Source organism: Falco peregrinus, chromosome 14 (assembly GCF_023634155.1).
Source record: "Falco peregrinus isolate bFalPer1 chromosome 14, bFalPer1.pri, whole genome shotgun sequence".
NCBI classification, from domain to species: Eukaryota; Metazoa; Chordata; class Aves; order Falconiformes; family Falconidae; genus Falco; species Falco peregrinus.
Window position 1 is genome coordinate 1,050,439 of NC_073734.1, and position 23,896 is coordinate 1,074,334.

General features: G+C 48.9%; 1 pseudogene; it reads left to right on the forward strand.

Annotated features, from left to right (window-relative positions):
* LOC129785688 (hydrocephalus-inducing protein homolog) overlaps positions 1 to 23,896 on the forward strand; it is a 90,584-nt pseudogene that overhangs the window by 45,356 nt on the left and 21,332 nt on the right.

Genomic DNA, 23,896 nt, shown 5'->3' on the forward strand with positions numbered 1-23,896 from the left:
TGCCTCCCGAGATAGGTGTAACATTTATATTAGGCTAGGAGAAGCTGAGGTCAGGCCACAGAAACACCATCAGCTTTACGCTTCACTGAAGAGTAAGCGGGGAATATCTTTAGGAAAAGGCGCCATGTTAGAATGCTTCTGTCGGCCTTGGCTCAGCAGGGGTATGTTGTGGTGCCGAACGAGGCGCTTCCTCAGTTGCGTGAAGGCACTTGGCGTGTGTTTCCTCTCGCCTGAGAGGGAGGTTTGGTTTGTCCCTGTTCCTCAGCGTTGGTCCTTGGAAGTGTGGTGTCCTAACCGAGGGGATACTGTGTGCTGCTTTAGCCCGGCAAAGAGCATTTTAGTTGTCTTGGGTTTGTGGAAGTTACAAATGCTCCTGTATCTTCCAAACACTTATGTAGCCTCACGACTTATTTCAGCTTTGTCTAATGTTTTCCAGTTATTGACATATTCACGGAGAATGGTTGATGCTCACTCAGAGGAGCTTATTGTTTTGGGTAACAGTTTCTAGGACGGGTGACTGAAATATCAGCTAGGGAAGCACAAAAACGTGCCTTATTTGTATGCCTATACAGAATCTATAGGATAAAATTCAGAGGGCTAGAATTTCTCTGGGGCAGATGAGCAGTGACAGTGGAGATTAGGGCCGTAGGGTTTATACTTTGTGACGGAAGAGAGTGAGCGAATAATTAGGGCCAGGATCTTCGTGGCTTGCTTTGAAAAACCTGAGAGTCTTGTTCTTACTGAAACAGCTGGTTCCCCCATAGTCAATCTTTGCAAAAGTCATTTGTGTGGGTAGGCCACGGGGATAAACTCTCTGCTGGCTCCGAGATGGGTGTTTTCCCAGGAACACGTGCAGCTCCCTGGGAGATGAACCCAGGATTTCATTCCTGCCTGCCAGTACAATGTTGCAGTTATTTTGAAATAAACTACGAATTGCGAAGGAGAGCAAGGGGATAATGAAGGGATTATCTCTCTAGCTTTGAAGCGTACAGGTAAGTGAAAGGCTGCTGAGATGAATTGCTAAAGTGAAGCAGAAACGTGTAATCAATCAGTCTTTTGAGGTGTGGTGCAGAGTTTATTGCAGGAGTAGTGCAGAGCACCAGACAGCGTTCCCTGACCTCGCGTGGCGAGCCCTGGCTAATGTGTCCGGCACCACGGCAGGCTCCCTGTGACGCGCGTACAGAAAGCAGCCGGGTTGCTCTTTCAGAGCCACCAACAGAGTGTTTATTAAGAAACAGAAGTGCTAAGAGCAAAACAGCAGTTTAAGGTGTTGGGAGGCGTTTCCCTCGCTTGGCTGTGTATCAGTACTGACTTGCTCGCAGGCAGCAGTCGTTCTCAATGGATCACACCCTTCTTAGGGTGACTTACGCAGGATCAGGTGAACGTTGCTTAAATTTCTGCTGAAGCTGGGTCAGATCTGTCCCCAGCATTGCTTAAGCAAGCATGGAGCTCTTCCATGTGAACAAGTCACAATTTTTCCCTTAGCGTATGATTTGGTTGATTTAAATTGTGTGTCTTTTGGGCTGGTTAGGAGCACAGGTACTGTCCCCTGGATAGACTGTGTGTGTGGTGGCGGTTCTGTTGCTACAAATTTATGGATGAGTGTGGAGAAAATGTTTGCTGCTATGAGCGTAATGATTTACAATGAAAACTTGTCCTTCAGTGCTTTACATGCCTAAACTCCTCCTTTTCGCCTGTGTACATGTGTCTGGGTGTGAAAAATCCCAGCTCGTACTGAAATGAGGGTGACTTGGGATGTTCTGGGCTCCAGCATATCCCTGTCCAGCACCTTAACATCAGATTATGGTACTTGAAAGGGTTTCTGAAACCTGCGTGCGAAGCACTCGTACAGCTTTGGAAAAGGTTTCAATACCACTGAAAGTCCTGTCGGTCACTTGGCCTTTCCCAGATGACGTTCAGCCCACCCTGTGTGGACCGTGTGGATGTGGGAAAATAAGTTTATGGAGGTAAGTCCTAGTCTCAACCAATCCAGTATTCATAAAGTTTCGATATTCTTTCAGCTGTCAAGTCCTGCTCAAGTGAGATGATGCCCAAGCTGCTTGCCCTGAGTGCTGCTGATTGTACACCAAACCCAGTTTGCTGCAGTAACAACATTTATTGCAACCTGGCAGCGTAGCACCAGCTTGGTGTGGGAAGGTGAGCTTTGCTCAGGGACACGTGGCTGAGGAGATGCATGACGGGTTCCCAGAGGTGTGCCAGAGGTGCAAAGCAAATCCACCAGTCCAATGCCATCCAAAACAATAACGTCTACGGCAGGTGCTCCATGCAGGTGAAGAAGGCTGCCAGAGACAGGAGGTGCCGGCGAGATGCTTGGAGTTGTGGAAGGAGAATTGCTTCTCTACTCAGAGCTCCCTAAATGCTGACTCACATTAGGCTCCTGTCTCCAACGAGTACTAGTATAGTATGATGGGTGGTCTTCAAGGTGTAGGACCAGATCCTGTGCCTGTATGTGGGTGCCTCCAGTGCCCACTGGCCCTTGTGGCAAGGCGCTACAACACGCTTCTAGCCCAGGGGATCTGTGGTGCGGTATTGAAATTCCTCTGTGCAGTTTTTCCCCATCGGTTGCTGCATCCCTTGGCATCTCTTTGTCAGCACAGAAAACTTCAGTAATTAGCAAAGCACCACTGAGCTTGTGCGTGGCCGACGGACGCTATGTATTGAGATGCTTTTATTGCTGTCAGTAATAAAAGTAGTGATGCGGATGGCTCTCTTTCAGTAGCTCTGTGAGTCTAATGCAGAAGCAAAAGCCTGGGGCAGGATCTCACCCTCTTTGAGGGGGGAGATCAGAACCCATACCCATAGGAGTATTTTAGGAGACAGCACACCCAAGAGGAGGCAGCCCTCAAGCAGAACTGCCTATTCCATTACTCTTCTGTCTCCCCTTGGTTCAGAGCCCCAAAAAGCGGTTTCCCCAGAAGAGAGGTAACGTGTGTGGCTCAGGAGTAGTTCTCGGTGGTTTTAGTCCTGCTGGAAGCCTCCAGCCTTGTGCTAAAAGCCTGCTGAGGAACCGTCTAGGTGTTTGGCAGATGAATACCCTGTTTTCCCTCAACTTCCCACACAGCTTGCAGGAGGGCTGACAGCTGCTGAGCAGGAGCTGTGCTAAAGCAAATCTTGGCTTGTTTGCTGTGGATGGCAGACCCAGGCTCAGAGCATCCTTTGTGGTTCTGCACACCCAGGGCACAGATGGGGGAGTTCAGCCTCGGCTCCTCAATTGCTTACTTCAAGGGCAGGTAGAAAGTGCGAGCAGGGTCTGATTCTGGCTCCGTGGTTGTTAATCAGAGTGAGTTTTCCTGCGCTGGCTCAGTTCCTGTCCCCGTAGGAAGTGGGTGAAGTCATGTCTCCCCTCCTGAGCCCTGGGCAGCAAAACTTGCTCTGTGCCAGATTCAGGTTATTCCTATATGGCAGGAGGGAGCAGCTAAATAGGCTTCTTCAGTGCAGCACGCTGGGAGCTGGATGTGGAGCAGAGCTTGCCTTGCCCTGGGTCAGGGAGGGGTCTGGCTGCCTTGTTCCCCCGCCGCTGAGCTTTGCTGCCTGGCCCTGGAAGCAGGGGGTCCCCAGCACCGTTTCCTCCCCATTGCTGCTTGCTAGGCGTGGGGCAAATGCCAGCAGCCTCGTAGAATCATAGAATGATGGAGGTTGGAAAAGACCTTGAAGATGACCAAGTCCAACTTAACCCCGGATTGCCAAGCCCACCACTAAACTGTGTCCCGAAGCACCACATCTGTGTGTTTGTCAAACGCGTCAGGGGTGGTGATTCCAGCCTGCAGCGTGGAGAAGCAAGCCCTGCCGGAGCCGTCTCCTCCCTGGCAGGCTCCCGCCAGCCCCCCAGTCCCGAAGGCTGGCCAGCAGCTGCTGCTTAGGCTGCCCGCACGCGGGGGGCTGCTGCAGGGGGGTTTGGTACTGAGCACCGGAGAGCTACTGGGATGTGTGGTTTGGGTTGGTCAGTAAGCGTGATGAGCTGGCCTCAGATCTTCCCCTTCCTCTAAGCCAGCACCAACACTTGCACGATAGACAAGATCTCCTTAGGGCAACGTAAGCATAAAAAATAATAACAAAAGAATTTCTTGGGTAGATCTGGAAGAACTGGCTGGGGATCACTGTATTTAGTGCGGCAGCAATGCTCAGGGTGGCAGGGGATGTCAGAAGAGGATCTGGGTCTTCTGCCCTACGCAGGATGGCCTGAGCCACTGCCCTGAGGTGCCTCTGCCCTTCTCGGCCTAACCACAGGCAGCTTCTCTGTGCTGCAGCAGCCTCTGGAGCTGTGAATGATAACCGCCAGCTTGAGAAAGCACCGAGGTTTCATCACAAATGGGGGAAAATGAGGCATGAGATCACAGGAAAAATCAAGGCATATGAAACACGATTAATTAGGGAGCTGATGTGGAGCTCTTCAGTCACCTGTGGCACGACAGAGAGTTTGGTGTGGTGTGTTAGAGCCATTTGGGTTTGGTGAAGATGACGGTAACTACAGAACCGGGTGTGCTCGGCTGGCAGCAGGGCAAGCACAGCCTGTGCATCTCGGCCGCGGTGGGAAACTGTGGTAGGGGCTGCATCGCGTTGCAAATGGGCCGAGGGGAATTGTCAGGGGCGTTGCTGACTGCTCAGCTCCTGCACAGATCAGCATGGGGTTCCCAGCCGGGAATGTCGGTGTGTTGGGGTGCTGAATCCCTTTCTTCAGCTGAAATTGATGCTGGGCTTAGCTGAATCAGCTTACGTTGGTAAATGAGGCCACCTCTGCAAGGGCTTGGCGGTGTGTTAGTGGCCACTGTACACACGCAGGAAGCTCATTAAATCCCAGCCCTACGTGTTTGTTGATGTTTGAGGCTGAACGAGTAACGGCAGCACGGATGTGCCATCACCTCTGGGCATCTCAGCTACTCGCAAGAGTAAAACATTACCTTGCTGTGATATTAGTCTGTGGTTTTGTGCAGACTTTGGAGAAGACAACCACCTCTGCATGCCTCTCTTCTCCTTCCTTTAAGAACCCCCTTTCTACCGAAGGTCTTGTCATCTTGCCAGGCTGGCACTACCATCAGTAGCTTCCAGGAACTTGTTTGAAAACAAAATGAAAATCCTATTGACTTAGCCTCTAGATCAAGCCTTTTTCTTTGTCTTTTCTCTCTGCAAACCCACGGATGGATGTGGATAGGCAGCAGGGTTTAGCTGAGGTTCAGCCCTTGCTGTGTTGCGTTTCACGTTCCTGAGATCACTCAGGTTGCTGAGCCCTCGCGGTTTGTGCCGACTCCAGCCGGAGCGGAGGAGGCTCAGGACTTGCCTGAGCAAACCCTCTGCCTCGCTGCATCTTGACCTGAGCTGTGCCTGTGTCGTGCAGGGTACCAGGGTGGGAATGCCAAAACCATTTCTGGTTTTAACCTTGGTCTGGTGTGAGCGTTCACAGCGGCTCTGATGTCGCAGTGTGTTCGGTTCCTATCGAGCTAAATTCACGGCAACAGCCCCATAGCTTCTGGTGGCCACCGCTGTGTGCCACTGCTGGTCAGGTCTGTAGCTCTTCATCGCCGCGCAATTCTCCGATCCTTCAACACCAGGCAGGCTGGTAGTGGCTTCTTACCAGTGCGGGGAGGTGGGGAAACCTTCTGCTTCCCTAAGCAGCAGCCTCTCTTGGCTCCAAAGCTTTACTGTAGTGCGTGAACTGATGTAATTATTTCCGTTTGTGTTTAGTGCTAGCAGATGCAGACAAACTTGTTTTGTTTGGTGATTTTTAAAGATCTTGTTTCCTGTGTTATCCTAAGGTGTAAGCCAGGCTCTGACGCCGTGGTTATTACAAGAGGCTGCTCCAGCTTTTCCTTGGACTGCCAGGCATTTAAGAACTTTGCAAAGGGATTTTCCTTTCTGCTTGCCTCAGGTCGTGGGTGCATGTTGTGCTTTTCTTCCTTCACTTGTGAGAATTCCCAGCAGGATTGGCTAGTTTCTGTTGGACTTTTATGTTCTTGTACGTCTGCTTCAAAGCGAGTGCAGGGTGGCATATACTGTAGGCAAAAAAAGGTGTAAATAGGAGTTGATGCAATTATATGTTGACTTTGCATCTTAATCGTAGCAGTGCTGCAACGGACTGAGGATTGGTAACTAATACGTTATACAAATAATTGGTTATATAGGCTTTTATGGTTCAAATCAATTAGATTGATGGGTGAGTATAATTGCTCTCCAAAGTGTTCCTTTATGTCAGATCAGCTAACAGTTAACAACTGTTTCCTGTCTTTGTTCCCCTTTTCCACAACTGCCTGTAACAATGATTTTTCTTTATATATACTGTTTTAGATAAGGTTGTTAAATTTCTTGCAAACAGAGTATGGCCTTCGCCCCTCTCTAGGGCCTTCTGTTTCAAAGCCGATGGTCTGTCGCTTTGAGGGTAGAAGAAGAGGAATTAAGTTTGTGCTTCATTTGCTTGATCGTTTTTTTTTTTTGTTAGTCATGGCTTTATATCTCCCAAACTATGTAACACCCCTTCTGACAACAATGCTGCTAAAGCAACCCGTGGCGTTGACTGCATGAGCACGGCTTGGGGGTGGGTGCTCGGAGGGTTATTTGGAGTTAAAAGTCTCCTTTTGGCTCTTTTGTTCATCCCCAGAAGCAGACTTCCATGTGACGCCGCCTATCCCGTTCTTAGCCTGTGAAGGATTTCTGGGAGAATGTAGTTTTCATCTCTTTGCAGGGCATCCTGGACTGCAGCTTGTCTCTTCTATCATCAGTGGAAATCACTAGTATGTTCTTAGGTGCCATGAACCCTGGATGCGTTTCGGGGCAGAACTGACCATTCATTAGTCTCCTTTCCTGGTGGATCAATCAGCGTTTGCTGAGAAGCAGAAGAGTAGCTTGAAGGGTGATTGATTTATGAAGTGGCGTATTAAGCATGTCTTTGCCAGGCAATCAGAAGGAAGGTTCCTGCCCTGTCTTTCCCCGTGGGCCAAAAGCAATGTTTCAGTGATCAGCAACCCCAGCGTATCATGGCTGTAGTACCAATAATGATTATATATAGCCCACGGCATCCTGGATATGCGGCAGCGCTGTCTTGTGTTATCCAACAGTTTCATTGTCCTTTCAGTCCATTCTGCGAGGCTCCTTCACACTGGGCAGCACAAAGGCTCTGTGCTGGCTCCCAGATATTCCTGCGCTGGAGTATTCCATCCCGTAAGAAAGCCAACAGCCCTTCCTAAGCACGGTGCGGAGGAGGTAATGGGGAATCCTTTGGGTGCTCCATTACAGGAGGATGCACAACAAGGAGCCTGGTGGAAAGCAAGGTGACTCCTAAGTGCAGGAGAGCCGTCTGAAGAGCCTGCGACCTGTCCCGTAGACGCTGTGGCTGGTCATTGCTCTCCATCTGCCTTTTCCTGCCCATCTGTTGTCTCACGGTGGCTTGCAGTGCTCTGGGGTAGCAGATCCTTTCCTTGCGATGGGCTGCATGGGCTCAGAGGGGGCTTTGCTGGGGGCTTTAGCTGTTGACAGCATCAGCTGTGGCAGCAGTGATGATTAGGGTGCCCTGAGCTTTGTTGTAGCCTGGGCAATGGTCCTGTAGAAACCCCTGTGCTGGCAGCAGTTATTTAATGGTGAGGTTTATAAACAAGCTGCTCCTAGGGCTGGAGTAACTAGCACGATGGTTTTAATGATGTCTGAAGGTAGCTCATGAGCACTGCCTCAGAGAAGCACTTAAAAATGACTGTCGCTGCCCTGTGTTTTGCTCTAGTGCTGGAAATAGGAGCGTGGGGACTGACAGGTGGCCTTTGTCAGAGACCCAGCACACTTTGTAGGTGATGCCATTAGCTTCCTGACAGCAAAACAGCTCAGAGCAGCGCTCCTGACTCTGACCGAGGTAGCTCTGTGGGAGGTGCAGCCAAAAGCATATGGTGGGGAGGGCTGGATCCAGCCGCAGGGGACTCCTCTCGCTTTCCAGAGATCGTTAGCCTGGTGAAGTGACTCCCTTCTCCGGTGGTGAAGTGGTACCAGCAGACCTTTGCATGCTGTTTGAAAAACCAGAATATGCTGGTGATGGTGAGGCAGCTGGGTATCGTGATAGTAGCAGGAGCAAAAGAACTGCTCAAAGGGTCGATGTGGAGGTACAATGACACTTCTGAGTGAAGAGCTCGGCTTTCGTTGCTTGCTTGTATTTTCAGTGAAAAAGCAGCAGGACCTGTCTCTTTTAGAAGAGGTGAGAGCCAGGCATAGTTTTCTGACAAACTGGGCAAATTAACTTAAACTTGCTTTCCCTGTTACCCAAATATTCTGAACCTGACTGTCATGCACTCCTAAAAAGGTTTAAAATCCAAATTCAGCGAGGAGGGAGTTACAGGGATAGAGGGAGAATATTACGGTGAGGACGAAAGGCAGCAGAGTGCTGTTTTGTTTCTCTTCAGTCTAATCCATCTGGCTACCAGCTTCCTAATATTTAGAGCAGTAATCGATGGAGGAAGGTACTGGCTGTTGAATGCTGGGAACGCATTCTTCATAAAACCTGAAATTTGTTTTGAAATCTTGTTCAAGGGTTTGCTTAATATTCGGAAAGATATTTTAGCTCTTCTGTAAATTCCCTCTCCTCCTGCACAACAGGCCCCCCAGAGGATGACCCAGTGCTGGGTTTCTTACTTTCAGATAGTTAAAAGTTACCATGATGTGCTGAGATACCGGTGGCCATAGCCATGCAGATGGATGCTGGAATAAAACACGGTGGTGTTCCCGCTGTCTCAGAGAGCATCGCTCAGGAGTGCACAGCCCAAAGCACCTGCTCTACTGCTGTGTAAGAAGCCTCTCTTTTAATTTCAAGTTCAGGTGTTGCTTTGTTCAGGTTGCAGAGTGAGCTGTGTCCTGCTGTCTCTGGGAAATACATCAAAAGCATGTAAGAATGAGAGAGCTGACAGCCTGTAATAAGATCATCGTGTTGTGTAAGTAACGATAGGGCAGGTACGTCTGGATTCAGTAAATGTGCTTTCATGGCAGCAAAGCATCCCAAAGCACAGACCCACGGACATTACCCCATCAGGTGAAATACCTAGGGCTACATTGCTGGTACAGTACAGAGATTGTTTTGTTGTTGTTTTTTTCTTTTCCTCCAGACTTATATATTAAACCATCAAGAGTCTTAAATAAATGTCACATCTAATTTGGCACCCAGGCCATGAAGCCTGCAGCTGCCCTGGGCCAACCCTGACAGCTCTGCTGTGTCAGTTTATCTGCCTGGCAGAAAGACCTGCTGCTCCCTCCTGACTCGCTGGCGTCTGCACGCTCTCGTCTGTACCGGGAGGTTTGTGGGTTTACACAGTCAGCACGATGCCAGATCCTTCTCTCTGTGGTAGAAGGTGCTCCGGCAAAGCCCTCCAGCCTTCAGAAGCGTCCTCGGTGCCTGCAGCCGGGAGTGTAAGTGCTCTCCAGGAGAGCAGCGGTAGGGGATGCTTAGCAAAGCGTGTAGAAGCAGGCAGTGCATATGCTTTCTCCCTCGTGGGCCTTGGAGGCAGCATTTTTCTGTGCTGGAGGCTTTATTCACGTCTTTGTTTAATCGCTTCTGATGGTTTTACCTTCCAAGCCTTTGTCCAGTTGCTTTGTGGATTTATAGCGATGAGCGCCTGTAGGCACCTATGGCAGTACGTTCCAAAGGAAGGAATATTCCTAGGAAAAGTACTAGAACTACTTTTCTCTCATTTTAACTAATACCATTTCAGGCCCTCGGGTTCCTGTTTTACAACAAATTGTGACAATTTTTTCCTTGTTCACTTTTTCCCAGGCCATTCATACTTCTACAAACCTACCTATCTCCTGTGTGGTTTCTAGGTTGAGGAATCCTGTTCAGTCTTCGTATAGAAGCTGCTCTGTACTTCGGAGAAGGGCAGAAATTTCAAAGGCTTCAGCCTGGTTTTTAAGATCAGAACTATACCCATTATTTCAAGACCCACCTGGCCATGGGTTTAGACAGCGAGATCATGATAGTTTTCGTGGAGTTCATTTTGCAGTAGTTGAAGATGTCAACATCAGGCTAGACAGGAACTCCTTGACAGCTGGGAAGACCTACATCACGCTGTCAAACCACAGATCCGTGGTCATCCACAATCGGAGTAAAGTCATAGCCCACTCCAGTGGAAGGCTTTTGTTAGTCAAGAAGAGGAGGATCAGGAGAAGCTGAGGTTCATTGGGAAGATTCATTTAAGTAAGACACGCTGCCCAAGGGTAAAACTAACGTACGGCCTCAGAGGGATGTTGGTGCTTTTTTGAATGGCGTAGGACAAGTAAACCATCCACGACACCAGGGTGTCCCCCCCTGGGCTTCAGGGTAATGGAGCTCAGTGCTTCCCATTCCGGTTCCATCCATGTTCCAGCTCATGTTTTGGGGAGGAAAGGTTGCATTTCCTCGGAGAGCAAATTCCCATCTGTGGGAGCCCTAAGTCAGTGAGGCCAGGTCCCTGGGCTCGCAGAGGGTCTGTGAGGCTGAGGAAGGTGTCGGCGCTCCTTACCTGGGACTGCGTTGAGCGGTAGCACCTAACAGCTGCAGGCAGCGTACCTGTTGTGATATTCACTGCAGTTTCTTCCCCTCCAGCTTTGATAAGATGGCAACCTTCTTCAGCCTTCTTGTCCAGTAGTGCGCAGGGCAGGGTGCTTTGCTGGCCCCGAACGTTGAGGCCATCCGGCTGTAGGATGCTGAATTGCCTTGCGCTGTCCCGGCTTCCAGCACAGCGAGGTATCCCTGCCCCTTCTCCGGGGCTCGGAGAGTTCGGAGGTGGAGGGTTCTGCGGGGAAGGCAGGGCAGCACAGGACTTGGAAGTGCCTTGGGGCGTCAGCACCTGTGTCTTCGTGGTGCTGAGAGGTGGGGCAGGCTCTCCACAGGGTGTCTCTGAAGCTTTGAAATTCCGTTTGGGGCAGCAGGGAAACACTTCTAGCCCAAGGGGATGCACTGGAAAAGACACTTAGAAGCTGGGGTGATTTAGGGAGTCCTTGTGTGCCTTCTCAGAGTTGAATGGCTGTAGGTGTATAGGAGTTAGTCTGAACCCAGAGCTGGTCAGGAAACTGCCTTCAGCTGGAGAACTTTTTGAGGGCTTCTGAGCAAATAAAGTTCAGTGTAATTAGGTCAGAAATGCCTTGAAGGCCAAAACTAGTTTTCCACTCTTCTCTGTTTTTAATTGCGCAGTGTGTGACTTCTGTGCAAGATCAGTGTGTTAACAGAAAAAGTCTCATGACCTTCTCTTAGTACGTCCCTGCGCCATTCTTTTAGCATCTCTTCCCACCTGCCTATCTCAGATGGGACCCTGAGTGATCCTCTCTCCCCTCAGAAGCAACCAGGTTTCCCCACAGTTAACTTCAACCCATTTTTTTCCAATGGCACTTGATCTTATGCCAGCTCGTGTTCTGTACTCTGAGCAGAGTGCTTTGTTCTTCCTTACTTGCAGTCTTAGGGGTGGTCATAGCTCCGAGGCCTCTGTGCTGCTGTAGCAGAAGCTTTTGAGATGTCAGAGCAGAGAGGACCTTTCCAATGGGAGGAGGCAGTTCAGCACCCTGCGCTTGGCTGTCACCCCAAAAGACCTGGATCATCACAAGGTCTACCCAGGGGTTTGCTCTGTCTCCCTCCTGCAGGACTTTCTGGGATTCAACAATGGAATTATTGTCTGTTGATGAAGGCTTAGTTGAGGGTTGCTCATCTCGGTGCCTGGAAGCCCCGCTCATGCACAGCGCTGTAGGTCAGCCGTGGAAAAACATTTCTCATGACACTCCACAGGGAGCAAGCCAAAGAAAGTATTTTTGGCACTGGTGACAGCATTTGCCCGAGGCTCTGTCTGCGTGCTGCTAGTAATGTCCATGGCTGTGTTTCCTTTCTAAATGTATTGGAATTTAGCTGGGTGGTGATTGCGGTCCTGTTTATACCACGTTGCCCTGATGTGCTGTGTATGGAGCCTTCCCCTCATCCCCCTCGAGTAGTCACCTGCTGGTCCTTGGTGGCCAGGGGACTGGAGCGTGAAGGGGGCACATCCACGTGCCAGCTGGGAAGCAAGTGCTCTGCAGCAGTGCTCCCTTCTCACCTCTCGGTTGCGAGCTTTAAACACTAGAATGATTGCTGCTACAACTACCGAGTGAGGGAGAGGTGACCTGTGTCAAAGCTCTGAGGAGAAGGCCAAAAAGAGAAAAATGTTGAAGTGGTTCAAGGCTGGATGTAAGGGTTTGCATTCAGAGATGCTGGTCCTGCCTTCGTTATTGGGTGATGCTAGGCAAAGTCCCTTCACCTCTCGGGGCCTCTGTCTTCATGCATATAAACCCATTAATTTCACTGAAGTGATGCAATGCCTGAAAGTCCGTGAGTTGGCTTTTCAAATGCTCTGGGATCCTCTGCTGGATGGCAGTGTAGGCAGTGGAGCAGATCTAGTTTGCTTATCCCTGCCAGTCCAAAAGGGAAGGTAAAAAAGAGTGATGCTGGTAACCTGCAGCTGAATCCCAGCTGCTCTCCCCTTGCCAGCGAAGCACTGCAGTGTGTGCTCCTTCATCTTCATCCATCTCCCCCAGCACCTCTACGGGAGGAAAAGCCATCTGAGGGTGTTGGTGGGTTGTCCATTAGTCGTGGCAGTAGCTTTGAGCCAGGAGGCTCTCCTGAGGGCTGCTAGCTTTCAAAAACCTCCTCTTAGCTCGTGAGTGTGGCGTAAAACTACCTGCCGTGCCAGCGAACAAGTGATAACCTGATCTGCCTGGGACCCCGTGGCTTGGGGTCAGCCCCTTGCTGAGCTGCTCCTGCTGTTCCTCCCCCAGTGCGTGGCTGCTCCTGCGCTTACGCGACAGTCTCTGCAAATATGTTGTTTATTAAATGATCTGCTTGGTTTGTGTCTCCCCATGGCTGCAGGCGCTGTCGCAGGCTGCAGAAGCAGGAGGAGAATGAGAGGGATTCTTTTCTCAAGCAGTGTGCAATGGACCCCACGCTCCAAGAACGCCTTTCCCTTCTCTCCCGTGCCTTCCAGAACCAGAGGGCAAAGGTGCGAGAAGACTCTATGCTTTTCTCCAGTGATATTTTTGCCATTGAGCCGGTGGTAAGCGATAGCTGAGAACCTCTCTTCCTCCTCCTCCTCCTCCCTGAATGAGGTCACTTGGCAGATACCCGCGTCAGCGTCTTGATGTGCCGAGAGGGAAGACATGAGGTTTCTAGTGAGGCTGGGAGAGGTTGTTGCAAAAAGCGTTTCTAAACAGTGAGCTCCTGGCAGGCGGCGAGAGCCTGCCTAAAGCTGAGCTCTGCTGCAAGGGCTATAAATTAAGGGCACTTCATAAGTGTCCTTACAGTGTTCAGGGGTACTGATTATTATATATAAGGGCAGGCCTTACACGTAGCGTATGGGGATTAACCATGGGCATTAGTTCACCTATTGAAGAATGAAAAGGTCCTCTATGGAAAGGAGGCCAAGTTCAGCCCGTTTAATCACGGAAAGACCAATCCCTTCATATAATCTGGATTTATACCATGTGTGACTCTCCCTCCCAGCATCGTCTGTGAGCCTGCACGCAAGGCTGGCAGCTTTAAACGAACTTTTTGAGTTTCATTGCAGACTTGGAGAAAACTTTTTGCTTTTGTGTTTGCGCAATCAAAACCTCATGTCCTTCAATGAAACAGAGCCCTGACTGAGTATTTGCATGGTCTGAGATGAAGAATGCCTGCTGCCTGAGCAATGCAAAATCCCTTCTCATCCTGTTGCAAACGCTAGAATAATCCGAGCCTCTTCTTTCTTTTATAGTAGGTGAAACCATTATTTTTTTTTTTTAAGGAAGGGGATCTTGTTCTCTTCTTGGTTACTCCTATAGCCCGAATGAGGCTGAGAGCCCCCCATGTGAGCACAGCTGCAGTTTCACACCACTGCAGCTGAGAGCAGCATGATGGGACCAAGAGCCTGTGTCAGAGCAGCGGGGGTATTGCAGAGAGCGGGAGCCGATCGCCTGAGCTGTGCCAGCTGGTTTTGGAGCATGTCCCAGGGCTCCTGCTTCATTACAACTGGGCTAGGTCTCCATAACGAGCTTAACCTGCTCTTGGGCTCCTGAAGTGCATTAGGGTGAGGTCCAGCAGCCTGGCTGCCCGCTGAGTCCTGGTGCTCCGTGTAGCGCTGTACGGACCCAGAGTGTAGCCTGGCCTCAAGTCTCGAGTGGAAACCTTTCCTGAATGGCTGTGTTGATGTTACAGTTGGCTTAGGACTGGGTGTAAGTGGGATACTACAGGAGTCGTTCCCCTCCTGGCTGGTTCAGCATTATCAGTCTTTAGATTTCCATTAATTCCATGATTTATGGAACAATGGGTTTCACATTCATAGTTTTGCTGATGTCTGTCTTCCCCCCTGGCGTACGGGTGTCTTCACATCAAATGTTAGTCTTTTTTCCTATCAAATGTAAGATCTAAAAATCCACTGCTGCTGACTTCCACAACCTTCTCCCCGGTGAGAGTCCCGTAACTTGTAGCGTGGACAGAGACCCTTCTTGCAGCGCCGTGTAAATCTGCTGGAGGGGCCCCACCAGAGCTGGGACCTTGCTGCCTCGGACCTTCTGGCCAAAAGCGGCGGCTGCTCTTCTCACCTATCACCTGTGGTGCCTGGGAGCACCCTATAGAAAGAATCAAACCCTTGGAACAAGTGGCTGGAGGTTAGGAGGCCGCTGGAGGGACGATAGCCTTGGAAAGGCTCTCTGGGCAGGGTGGCTTTGCAGGGTTTGTGCAGCAGCTTTGCTGTGTAAGCGGGCCGTTAGCTGCCAGGGGTTGCTCTCAGTGGAAGCTGCAGCAGGCTATTTCGGCCTGTATAAGCTTAACTTGCTGATGAAAATAATAAGAGAAAAGAGGAGGAGCGGTTTTGCAGTCAGCCTGTGACCATGAACGTTTTGAGCAGCCGTCCAAGCCTGTGGGAAACAAGCTGTTCTGTAACTCTGACTTCCTGAGTGCATCTCAAAGTTGATTTATTTTTGCAAAGACACATGGTATGTCAGCAGAAGCATCTGTGGTAGAAGCCCAGGTGGCTCTCAAAGGACAAAGTCCTTGCTTTTTGCTGCACCTTCCCCACCACAGCTTAGCTGTAAGTCACAGTACAGACACGTGGGAGCTGACTCCTTGGAAATGGAAACCAGAGGAAAGGGAGGAAAAGGATTTGTAATCATTGCTCTTACCTTGACAAGTCATCACTGTCTTGTCATTGCCTGGTAGCGACTCCTCAGTGCCACGTGTCAGCTCTGAGCCGATGGAGGTGGTCTTCAAGATGTGCAGGTTACGCAAGTGCTACTGCTGTTGGTGCAGAGGTTGGGCCAGGAGATAACAGCGATATTTGTTCCTGCAAACGTCCACCTCAGCTGAGGTGCCCAGCTGGTCCCCATCCAAATGAGAGGGGACTGCAGAGCACTTTGGTTTTTGGCAGAAGGCGCCATCTCCAGTGGGAGCTATGGTCCATCCCTCCGCTCGCTGTGGGTTCGGTTATTGATGGGAAGGGGCAGATACTGGCTTTGGCGCTGCCTTTTCCCTGAGTGCCCTGAACTAACAGGATGCACTTTGGGGAGTCACTTCAGTACTTGTGTTGCCAGCTCTGCCTTTGGGGGTTTTGGTGTGCTTTGAGCAGTGATTTCCTTTCCATGGATCACCTTCTCCCTCCACCAAACAAAGCAGGCCGACAGTTGGTGGTGCCCCGCTTTCCAAGACCAGCTTTTTCCTTTTCAGGCTGGTGGAGGTTGAGGAGATTCGCATTATTTAGGGGCTGAGGGAGGGGAAATAGGATCTGCATCTATTTATGGTTGGTCTCCTTACTGAGGTCACTTCTGTAGCGGTGAGTCATGGTGTGCCGTCCCCTCGGGTATCACGTTGGCATATGCTGTAGCAAAGCCAGGGCACAACAGCAGGAGTTTTTGTGCTGGATCATCATACATCCACCGTCTGTATTTTATGCCACCTGCCAGCTGCAGCCTGCCTGAGGCTGACATTAAGCCAGCAGTGTTGCAATATCGTGTTCACAGCACTGCATAGTTGCATTTCTGTCCTGGCAAGCATCCACGGTAGTTTTCCATGATCTGACTCAACTGCCATCTTACGGAGAATATGCTAGCCGCGGCAGACCGCTGGCTCCTGCCGTGTCCTAGGGCTGGTACGCCTATGTAGCAGTAGCCCGCAAGGGTGAGTAGTGAAGTGTATCCTTTTAACCAGCAATTCTTTCTTCCCCGTGGGGTAGCAGGAATGTGAGGAACCTTTCCAACAGCCTATTTTCATTTCCCAGGAGAAATAGGTCACAATATTTTCCAGTTTTATGGTCTGACATACAGCAGTAATGAAGGGAGAAATGACAAAGGTTTCCCAAAACAGTCATGTCCTTCACAATTTTTTTTTAGCCACAGAATAGTAGAATAATGTGTAACTGATGATTTCTTCTTGCCCTCTCCCTTTGAGTCAAACAGTCTGGCGTGCAGCTTCACTGACAATACAGGGAAGCTGATTGTGGACGTACTGCCTGAAGTTTCTGTCCAAATACGTTGAATCCTGGAGAATGGTGATTTCATGTCAGAAGCTCAAGAGGTTTGAGTCTGTTAACTGCTGCTGCAGGTTTTCTTGGGAGTGAGGATATGAGTGCAAGGCTCCATCAATAATGCTGCGTTAGGATTGTTGCAGAGAGCTGTGCGGGTGCATATGAATGGATGGGTTGTGTTGCTCGTCCGTAGGCTTGTCTCCTCTGATGCCTTAGAGCAGTCTCATCTGACTGTGCCTTGGGATCCAGCAGCACCCTGGGTGTAGGGAGATATGTCCCTTACCAGGATCTTACTGCACCACTGACTGGCTTCCTGGAGCATGGCAGGACATCTGGTGAGTTATACAGCGTACAGAGAGATGCCAGCAACACTGCAGCAATCACCGTGGTCTCGGTGGTGTTGGGCAAATCATCCCGCTGGGGCCTCGGCCGCTGGGAATAACACCTGCAGGGACCCATCGCCACTCCCTCGCTGTTTGAAGATTTACGCTTGCAGGGTTCTCCCAGGTTCTTGCTGAAGCTGGATTTTTTTTGTGCAGCGGAAGTTCACCATTTTGGTGTTCGGTTTGGGTTATTTTGAGCCAGGATCACATTCTCGTGTCAGAGAAATGCCACGTGGGCACTGACCCAGCTCCGGTTCCGCTTCCGACAGCAGCGGTGATGCAGGAACGGGAGGAGGCCAGGACAACTAGGGCTTTGTGTCATGGGCAATGTCTCATACCCCCTGTGGAGACCTGCAGGCAGCTGGAGCAGATTGCAAAGCCCTGATATTCCTCTTCTGCCAGTTGTTGCCTGCAAGCAGAGGGAGGCTTGGACAGTGAGCCCTGGCCGGGGTAGCCAGCCCTGACGGGACCTTGCCTTTGTTTGTGAGCTGGTTTACAGATCTCTTCTGCAATGATGAAGGCAGGCATGGTTTTCTTTCTTTCTATCTTTGTAACTAAGAATGGAAAAATCCATTTGACTTGCTGAATCTCTTCTGATCTGAGAAGACGTGTTCACATGGCTGTAGTGACACAGGGATATAAGGGAAGGTTTGGAGGGAAACCGTATCTTTTCTTTAGGTCAGCTGGCACTTCTGAAGAGATCCTTGATATGCCGAAGCCAGCCAGTTTAGTTCCTTTATTATAGCCCTAATTAAAAAAAAAAAAAAAAAAAAGGCAAGCCTTTACCGGGTGCTAGTTAAGGTAAGGGACTTAATTTTTTTCACAGCTGCTTCCAAAGTCTTACACATTTTGTAAGTGTTGTTTGCTCCTTGCTCATCATTGATGCTCTAAATAAAGGCTTACAGGGCTGTGGTTGAAAACAAGAAATGTAACGTTTGAAGGTAAATGGTTTGTTGTCTCCTGTCTTAGGAGGGAGATGTCTGGCCAAATTCTTCAGTTGAAATTTATGTGATCTTCAAACCCCGAGAAGCCAGAGTGTATCAACAGTCTGCTGCGACATCTCAGGTACAGCTCCTTTCTCCTCCTCCTGCTACCCACAGCAAAGGCGAGGCACAAATACTCTTCCAGCCCAGTTGGTTCCCACGGAATTCCTGGGAAGAGCCGGTGGTCAGCAGGGCAGTGCCAGCACCTTCCTGCTGTCCCTGTGGCTCCCAGCTGGTCTGTGCAGAGCCAGGGCTTAGCGCGCCTGGCTCCGACCGCTGATCCCAGAGCAGCCAAGCAGCGAGCTTTCATACCATGCATTCGTTGTGCTGCAAGGTGTTTGTAAAGGCAGAGAGGTACACAGCAGAAGAGCTTTGGTGGACAAGCACTAAGCCCCTATAGACCTCCAGGATGAGCCTTTATTACGTGGATGCACCATCGGGCTCCTGAGGCGGTAGGAGCTGAGTGAAACGTGCTCCCTGCCCCTGGGTCACCTCCCGCTCTCCAGGCGCTGCCAGACCGTAGTGGCTGAGCCCTGCTGAGCGCAGGGTGTCTGTGAACGTGCCACACGTGTGCTGCTGTCCCTGCGTGGGAATCGTCACCTCGTGGCTCAAGTCTATGCTTCATCTGGGTCGCGTGTTACAGGGCTCGCTGTCCTCAGCAGGGTGAGCACCCTCCCCAGAAGTCAGAGTGCGAGCAGCCTGCTAGACAAGCTTTATGCTCCTCCCGGCTGACAGAAGTGCTGTCAGGTCTTTTTCTGGGAGCGGTTATCACTGACCCACCGAGTTATGCCGCCTTTGCCCTTACAGAGGTGATGGCCTTGCTGTGCTGGCACGGGGCAGGGAATGCTTGCAGCAAGCTCCGTGGTTCAGGTTACCTTGTCCTTCCTCTCCGTCCGTGTGGTGCTGCTTGAGGTGTTTTTCAGGAGTGGGAGGTCCCTGTCAGATTTCCATCCAGGGAACGCTCTGGTTTTCCCCATCTAAGAGGAAGGAGGTGCGAGGCCCGTGGTCCCCAGCAGCCAGGCTCCCGTTCTGGAGGGTGCTGAGATCACTAACCCAGCTGCTTCGAGCCATTCCTTACTTCTCCAAGCTGACAGATACAAAGGCCATGAAACAGCTTTTTATTGATACGGTAATTGCGCAGGGTTTACTTGGCAAATGCCACCTACAGTAATTAACCAGGGCTCGTGTTAACAAACCGCCTTCCTGGCCGCCAGCTGCAGTTGTTAGAGCTGTGGAAGGAAAGGGTTGATTTAAAAAGTTGCTCCCAAGGGAATCCTGGCTCAGCGCTGTGCTCCTGGCCCTGGGATTTTTGCTGTGGTGGTGGGGCTGTCCATCACTTTGCTGCAGGGATCTCCAGGGGTTGTGCCTGGAGAGCTTTTGTTGTTGTTGTGGCAGAGAAATAGGAAAATTACTTACATGCAACCTGGGAGTTACAGGAAACAGAGCTGGGCAAGCGATCGGTGTTTAGAAAGAGGAGCCTGCTCTGGAAAAACCCTCGTGGTCCCTCAGGAGATCTGAACTCTTCCATGGGCCCCTTGGGAGAGGACCTCAAGGAGGTCACCTACCCCCCATCCCTCACAAAACGGAGCTGAGCCGCTGTATCGTCAGGGTGGAGACCGTCCCAGGGTGCAAAAAGAGTTTAAAGAAGAAACCCGTGATCTTTAACTAGGGAGTCATTAATTTTGCTTCTTGACGACTCTGAGCGGTGTGACAGCCTTCCTCGTGCATTTGCATGCCAGTCACAGATCCCTTTGGAGGACGATTTGCAGACAGCGTGTGCCCCTTGCAGGGAATATTTAGTAGCTTTGCCCTAGTGCAGCACTGTGAAATTGCAGTTGGATCTCGAGCCCCACGGGGAAGTGGCTGGCCTCCATGTGTGTTTTTGCAGTTGCCTCCATAAATTGCTTAGCCGAACGCTTCTGGATCAGGTGATTTACAGAACTCATCAGCACTGTGCAACTTGCAAAGCCAGCGGTTAAGAAGTGGTTTGAAATTTGTTTTGTTTAAGCTCAAAATGAACTTTCTTAGTTATTCATGCAAATAAAGCCATGGCTCTTGAGTGCTGGAAGGAAGCACGTGGTGGGGGGGCTCAATCACCTAAAATTCTTTTTTTGTTGTTTTTTTCTGGATATGGAAATGTACTGGGTTACATCTGATTTCTTCCAAAACCCATTTCTAAGCCGCTTTTGCAGGGAGAAGCAAAATCCTAAGTGCTGATCCCTCCTTCACTTGCCGTGTCCTACATCGTGTAAAACTGGATCTCTGTGTTGATGTGGTTGGTTGAGAATCACGTTCAAAACCAACCTCAAAACCTGGGGACGTTCCGTGGGCAAAAAAATGAGTGCCAGAAAGCAGCAGAAGTTAGGGACTTGGGAAACAGTTCTGTGCTGTTGGGCCACCCACACCCCTGTTTCTTTGAATGCCGAGTTGTAATCCCTCCATGATGTGCCAAGGTGTTAACCCGACTGAGATCCGAATTCTCACTCCACAGAACCAGGTGTGGCTTTGGGACTGAGGACAAGGAGGCTGCGGCCCCTCCATGGCCTGGTCCATGTGCTCTGGGACATGCTGTGGTGGGGGCATCACACGGTCCCAGCCCGGGGCACCCAGGCCTTGGCCAGCGGCTGGGTGCTCCTGGAAGCCCCAGCTGCTAGCGAGGAGCGGGACATACTCTCTTTTTTCTTTCTTTTTCTCTCGGCTGTCCTGAATGGTCTGTATTTTACTCTGCTCCTCCTCCTTTCAGGAGAGCACTCTCTGAGGTTCACCTGGAAGGAGAGAGCGTAAAACTCCCAGGGTTTCCTAAAGTTCCAGCATCAATGGTGGGGCAGAAGAAAGGATAGCTTCCGCAGACCTTCCAGGAGAGGCTGAGGGCCTGCTGCAGAAGGGAAAGAATGGCCACTGATTTTTTTTGATGATAGTGGCCGTGGGGCATGCCTCACCCATGATTATGGGCAAAACTTGTCCCTTGGAAATCTTTGTCATTTCCTAAGAGCTTTGATGGTTTAGAACATCAAGTTTTTAATGAAAATTAGGCCACATGTGATGCAAGATGGAAAAATCTTCTGAACAGCGAGCACCCAGTACTGCCTCTTTTCGGGTGTCTGTGCAATAGAAGTACACAGCCCTCTGATGCGTGCCTGAGCTGTGAAGTGTAACTCATCTCTGCTGTCAGCTGGGCTGCGGCTGGATCCACTGAAAAACCGCTGAATTCAGCAAAAGCTCCCTAGCTCTTCCTTTCTGGCTTTGGATGTGATCAAACATCCCCGTGCCACGGTTGCAAGCCCAAAGTCAGGGATCACTGAAAAGGCTGTTCCAGGAGGGTTTTTTCCGAGTTGTGATCTAGTCACACGTGGGCTGCTCTTTGCAATAAGAAGTTGGTTTGGACATTCTGGAATGACTAAGCAGCAGACTTTTATAAAAAAAGAAATCAACTTTCAGTCCCTAAGCTTTAGTTAATGGTGGGTGTCACACAAAAGGAGCTCAAAGGATAGAGGAATAGTTTTGCACAAAAGCCACAGTGACGGTTGTGTACAACTTCTGGGGCTACCTTCTGCTCCTTGTGCTACTCGCTTTCCGTACAAGAGTAGAATGGGATGGCAGTGTTACCGAAATCTCGGAATGAAGAACTTATCAACACCAATGTGATGTAGATAAGCAGACTTTTCTTTATGGACGGCCGGGTGCGTGAGCGAGTCCCCTCACGATCGACGCACACCATGGTTCAAAATCATACACCTTGTATAGAACTGATTCATACATATTCATTAAATATCCATGCATAATCGTAAGATTTCCCATAAATCATTAACATACTCTCCTCCCATACCCGATTCTGCGCAGTAAAGGTTAGACAGGTCCGGAAATGGGTCTGGGGTACGATTTGGGTAGGTGGTATGTGAGTCGGTGGTCTCGATCTCCCCCTGCCGGAATTACCTGCCACTTGAGGTAACTGTTTCTTGGCCGGCAGCTATGGGTTGCTTCACTCGACTCTCCCCAGTTCACATAAATTCTCATTTTGACATTTTAGTACATCCTCCTAGGTTACATATAAACAATCATCTCAAATCTTAAGTCTGTTATCTAAGTTCTAAACATTCCTACTAGGTGATTCTGACCAATTCCTCCGGCCTTGGTACGGGGCTGTACAGAGGGTTTTCTATAGCCGCTTTTTACTATAACTATAAGTTTCATTAAAATATATTTTCTTATCCTCTTGTATTTCTATTACATGATTGATTTTATAAAATCAAATAATCAATCAAATAAAGTCAATCTTAACTTATTAGCAAATCTATAACATTTCCCCATCCTCTTATATTTCTATTACATGATTGATTTTATAAAATCAAATAATCAATCAAATAAAGTCAATCAATCTTAACTTATTAGCAAATCTATAACATTTCCCCCCTTTGAAAGTGTTGAAAATCATTATTTCAATACTTTCACATTATTTACATATCATTTGTTTCAACATATTTTGGTGGTGGGCTATACCTTGGTGGACTGGTTGGTACTTCTCTCATGATCATACGATTGATTGCAATTCTGTTGGTAAACTGCTTCTTCAAACATGCATATACCAACATGATCATCAAAAGGACAATCAGTAACAGAAACAAAGTTTTGATTAGGGATTGTATCCAAGAGCTCAAGTTCCTTCCTAATTTGTTAAAAATTTTCCCTAACCAGTCTTCTGACATATCTTCTTGAATTGATTCTGTTTCTTTTTCAATTTTATCTAATAAATCCAAATCATGTTCCACATCTTGTGTGACATTTGAAATGGGGATGCAACAGTGGTCCAGTTTATCTTTGAGATATCCACATACTCCATGTTCTTTAAGTAGGAGCATATCTAGTGCCATTCTATTTTGTAAAGTCATTCTAGAGGTCGCCTGTAATTGTATATTCAATTCCTTAAACCCCTTTTTGGTAACGTTTGCTAATTTTTCCACTTGACCAGTTAACTTATAAAGCCATGCTCTGTTTCTATATGATGCTATAGGATTTAAAAGTGATTCAATTGCCCAGCCAATTTTCACTCCTGTAGATGGTTCATTCCAAGTATCATCATTTGTCTCAGATCTCTTTGTTCGTTTCAGTTCTAAATTTTCTAGAGATCCTCTAAATGGTGATTTCTTCCAAATCGGACACAATGTTGGCACGCCTAAAGTTATTTGTTTCACTTTACCATCTAATGGTAGATGAGTTGTCCAGGTTCCATCACTCAATGCCCAAATTAAATGTCCTGGACTTTGAATAGTAGATTTTCTACAACTAAACATAATTCCTCTTCTGGGTATATAGGCGCTAGATAGATTGAGAGTATTCTTAAGACCTCGACAAAAACAACCATATTTTAAAGCGGCAGCCAAAGGAGGGATTCTTTGAATTATTAAGTCTGCATTGCTACAATCATACACTTTTTCACATTTCCACCATGGCACTATTTTATTCTCCTTTTCTCCCAATGAAGTTGATCTATCATTGACCCAGGGTAATACTGAAAACACTTTTCCATCCCAGGTAAAACACCAAGGAGTTTTTGCCATATACTGAAAATGGGAATATAAGGTCATAGACCAAACCGAATCCCAAACTATTTCCTTTTCCTGTAGGGTTCGATTCTTTTTCTCACATTTTGTCTCGGTTATCCATACACTGGTGTTTGTTGTAGCCATTTTAGGCTAGTAACACCATCCCTTGTTCCCTAAATCTCCATATAATCCCGGTTTAGCTACAAATCATCCTTTACATTCCCAAATGGTTGAATATACTGGTGATTCTTCCCCAACTTTAACCTTTTGCAATTCCCAAGTTTCCCTAGGTTCTTGTTTACAATCCATTGTCTCATTTTCATATTCTAATTTGGTCAGATTCATGGTTAAGATTCCCCATGGAATAGATTCACCTACTGCCCTCGGTATTGGTAAACAAGCGGTGATCTGCGTGACATTTTGTAAATTGGCAAATCCTTTAATCAATCCTACCATCAAATTTTCCTCAGCCGTTTGTTTGGGAATTTCAATCACTTGTTCTGTCTCTGTTTGTCTTTCATTCCTGT